This window comes from Capsicum annuum, chromosome 5, assembly GCF_002878395.1.
Source record: "Capsicum annuum cultivar UCD-10X-F1 chromosome 5, UCD10Xv1.1, whole genome shotgun sequence".
Lineage (NCBI taxonomy): Eukaryota > Viridiplantae > Streptophyta > Magnoliopsida > Solanales > Solanaceae > Capsicum > Capsicum annuum.
Window position 1 is genome coordinate 208,090,903 of NC_061115.1, and position 4,713 is coordinate 208,095,615.

The 4,713-nt window shown below is 34.2% G+C and overlaps 1 pseudogene; it reads left to right on the forward strand.

The window, feature by feature from the left end:
* The first annotated feature begins 3,680 nt into the window (after positions 1-3,680).
* Positions 3,681-3,789, forward strand: LOC124899140 (annotated as a pseudogene).
* The last annotated feature ends 924 nt before the right edge of the window (positions 3,790-4,713 follow it).

Consider the following 4,713-nt stretch of genomic DNA (forward strand, 5'->3'; position numbering starts at 1 on the left):
CATAAAGTTTCATCTGTTAAATAACCTAGATTCATAATAACTTTAATACAGTAATTAAAATTTATGAAAAAATAAAAGGACATGAAAAATTTAATCCAGAAAAGTTTGAGTGAGGTTATTTTTTGTATAGTATCACCTCTTGCATGATAGTTACTTCTCCATTTGAGTATTTTTCCTGACATGTTCCTCATTTAATAATTTTTGTCTTGTAGCTTATAGTATTCAGTGTTTTCTTTGGAGAGAAATGCAAAGCTCACCGCCTCCTAAGATGACGATTGATTGGAAGAGTATTCGTTTATACCCAATTTCATCTATCATTTATGTCATCCACAACAATGTGCAGTTTGCTACATTAACTTGTGTGGATACATCGACTTATGAGATAATGGTCAACTTAAAGATTGTCATTACGGGAATAATATTCAGGTTCTTGGTGTTGTCTTTCCTGCCTAGTTTTCCTACCCCTTTTCACCTCTTTTCATTCAGAATCAATTCTTTATTTCTTGTATTGAAGTAGGTAAAGTAAATTAAGAATCATTTTTTGATACTTTAGGTTGTTTCTTAAGAGGAAGCTTATGAACTTGCAGTGGATGGCAATCAATCGTACATTTGGCTATTGGAACAACTACAAGCTAGGTGCTTATGGAATCTCTATCTATTTCTAAGTATTATGATTTGTGAAATGGTAACGTAGCGTGCCAAACCATGTCATGCATATAAATAGCTAAGTTTGTTTGTTTTTTTGATGATTGCATCATGAATTATGTTTTAGAAAGAAAAGCATGAATTATGCCTAGCATGTAGGTGCCCAAGCTTCAAAATTGGTCAATGGATACTCATGAGAGGTGTAACCTTGTGTATCCAGACTTGCTTAATTAGCTTCTGAAAAGATATCTAATTTTTATCAACATATCATGTGATCTTAAAATAGTTTTTTTCCTCAAATGTGTGTTTAAAAAAATACTATATGACACTACAATTGGATGTTTCCTAGAACTGCGGCTGACTATGGATATGGTGACACTAAATGATTAGGAATTAACCCCTTCTCCCTCCCCCCCCCCCCACCCATCCCAACCCCCTTCCACATCATCATATAAAAAAAAAAAAAAAAAAAAGGAAAATGCATTGTTCTAATTCTCCTTTGATTGTCCTTGCTTTTGTGCTCACAACATTTAATATTCTCTTTTCTGGGGTTCCACCAGTTAGATCATGTACATGGATGCCAGTTGCTCCTTCATCCTTGCTTGGAATAACAACCTACCTTCCACCCGGACAAATTATGGCTCTGCATCCATATGTAATGCATCAACAGGGAATTCCTCCTTTACCATCATAAGTTCTTTAGTCTCATGTTAGGAATTTTCACTCAGTACATACTTCTGCCAAATCAATAGGTAAAGTTGAGAAATTTGATCTAGTTTTCCTCGTTATTTTTTCTTAGTAAAGGTAAATTGCTAATCTTGTGGTTTTCAAGGCCACACCAGAGGGTTCACAGATCTCTAGTCACAATTAGTACTCCATGCAACCTCAGTCAACATTGCAAAGATTGGATTCTCAGTATGATCATGAAACAATTGTCAATGGACAAACTCTTCATTCAAATTATAGTGATGTCAAGGTAAACCAAGGAATTGAAATGCAGGATGCAGGGTTCCAGCTTCAAGTAAAGAGGGACAGGTTAAGCAACCGAATCTATTGCTTATAGTTACCTATAATTCTTCTCCTATTTTGTATGCCTAGATTCTTGATCCACCATAATTTTGTAGGAACTTAAATCTGTGGATAAGAATTACCTCTCGAGTATGCAGACACAGCAGTCTTTACATCAGACTTCTTCGTAATTCAATGGTGCTTTAAGATTGGATTCTCCTGGACATAATAATGAGACAAAGGTACTTCTCTGAAAGGGAAGTTATTCCCCTTTTCTTTGGTTTCTACTTATGTTTGCATTTTTTTAGGGAGTAGGTCGATAAACGATGTGAATAAGTAGACTCATGTTGAACAAATTATCAATACTGCAGGTGAACAATATCAACTCTTCATCTAATTACATGCTAGAGTCTCAAGAGCTGCATATGGGAGAATTTAGTTTGAATGCTAATAAATCATCAATCGAAGTTCTAAATAATATGCATAATTCAACTGAGTCAGTGACAGGTACTGTGTCAGACACTGTTTTGACAGAAAGTTGTGTTGCTGAAGGACAGAATGCATATGCAGTTAGTAAATCAGTAGAGGTTAATCTCCTGGATGAAAAGGCATTGTTGGCTTGCATAGTACGCATAATTCCACCTGGTTCTGGTGGTAGAATCAGAATTAGTTCTACAGTTAGTAATACTTGAATAGTGTGTAAGCTGTTTTTGGATTTTGTCACTTTCTCCTCCTAGTCTATAGTCATTTTTTTATTTGGTCTATTGATTCCAGTTTCTAATGCGCCTCAGAATCATTCCATCTATCATTTATCTCATCCACAACAATGTGCAGTTTGCTATATTAAATTATGTGGATACATTGACTTATCAGATAATGGTAACTTAAAGATTGTCACTCTGATGAGTGTGGTTCATTGTTTTGCTATGTTATCATGTGATGGTTTAGTGATTTTGAATTATCATGATGCAGGTTTGGTTGTTCTGCTGGATGTGAATTTTAGGCCTGGGATATGAATTCAAAGTTTGGTTATTCTGCTGGATGCAGGTTTGGATTGAATTCACATATAACCATTTTAATGTATCCAACAGATTAGAATGTATTTGACATAGAATGCTTCTTTCTTAATATCCAGATTAATGAAATGAACTATTATATGGCTATCCTCTTGTGTCCTTTCCAAAAAAAAATTCGTAATGATCATTAATTAGAGAATTTTTAAAAAATTATAGATGATTCAAACTGAATATCTACTTTCTAAATGAACTTCTGAAGAGGGTATTGAGTGGGTATATTTTCTGTGTAGTAACACCTCTTGCATGATAGCTACTTCTCCATTTGAGGATTTTTCATGACATTTTCCTCATTTAATTATTTGTCATCCTATAGCTTATAGTATTCAGGGCCTTTCTTTGGAGAGAGATGCAAAGCTCACTGCCTCCTAAGATGACGATGGATTGGAAGAGTGTTCGTTTATACCCGATTTCATCTATCATTTATCTCATCAACAATAATGTGTAGTTCGCTACATTGACTTATGTAGATACATCGACTTATCAGATAATGGGCAACTTAAAGATTGTCACTACGGTAATAATATTCAGGTGCTTGGTGCTGTCTTTTCTGCCTAGTTTACCTACCTTGTTTTACTTTTTTCCATTCAGCATCAGTTCTTTATTTCCTATATTAAAGTATGTAAAGTAAATTAAGAATCATTTTTTGATATTTTAGGTTATTTCTTAAGAGGAACCTTACGAACTTGCAGTGGATGACAATTGTACTTTTGGATGTTGGAACAACCACAAGCCAGGTGCTTATAGAATCTCTTTGTCTATTTATTATGATTTGTGAAGTGGTAACTTAGTGTGCCAAATCATGTCATACATATAAATTTGAGACCTGGCCTGAAACCTAACCATGTATGGTGTTAGAAATGGCATGCAAAATTAATGTGATCTATTGGAGCTATTTAACTAGAAACATTACTTGTTCATCATGAAAGATGGTTATGCCACTGTGGTTGTGTTGTGTTCATAGAAAGGATGGATGGTTGGCATCTCCCCTGATAGGGACAGGAACAGCCTTTGGGTTTTACTTGTTATCAGACACTATGGTTGCTCATATAGATGTTGTTCTGTGAGTAGGTAACAGATTGGTTCAATTATAGGATTAAGATTGGCAATGAACTACCTGATGGATATACAGTTTAGTTTGTTCTGGATAATTTGTGTCATTCTACGTAATATCTCATAAAGGAGTTCTTTAAAAAATATGCCAAAAAAATTAGTTATGCGAAGCCTCTGTACTATTTTCCTGGGGCAATCATAAATCAAAGTTGAGGGCCATCTTGACAAAAAAAAATTTGATACTGCCTGTCAGTATTATATTTCAAGCTTAATTTAATAACTACTTCCCTCTCCAATACACTTATCTTCAAGTATGCATATATAGTAGAAATCATAATTTTGCTTCTTTTGACACCTTTTCAAAGAAATAAAGTAGATTCTCCATTCCAACGTATGGAACACTCCATTTTGAGACGACAAACTTTTTGACCCTAATATATTTGTGAAAACAAAGTCACAACTTTCAAGAACTCAAACTCTTTGGACTGTTGAAATTATTTTTAAACTTTGATGTGATGTTTCTATCACAGTAGTGTGATGTAAATACTGTGATGATTTATTTAAATTTTCTGTTCAGTAACTAATACTAAAATAACATATAGGTCAAATTTAAATCTTTTGCCTGTGTTGAACACCAGGCAAATGTGAACACACTATAGGTGAAAGGCTGTGAGAGGCTTCTTATGACATTCTTTTCATCAACCATTCAAGGATATTTGCTTGGTGTTCTCTTTGTTTGTCTTTCAACACTAACAGGTGTTAATACTGAGTTTTTGATGAAGAAGAATAATGACATCCCTTACTGGCAGAATGTCTAGTTATACATGTGAGTTCTCCTATTCTATTAGGTGTCTAGTTGAATGCTTATTCGAAAATGCAAGCAGATATGTTTACAATTTGTGATTCTCAAGTCCATATAGAGATCCTTCTATAT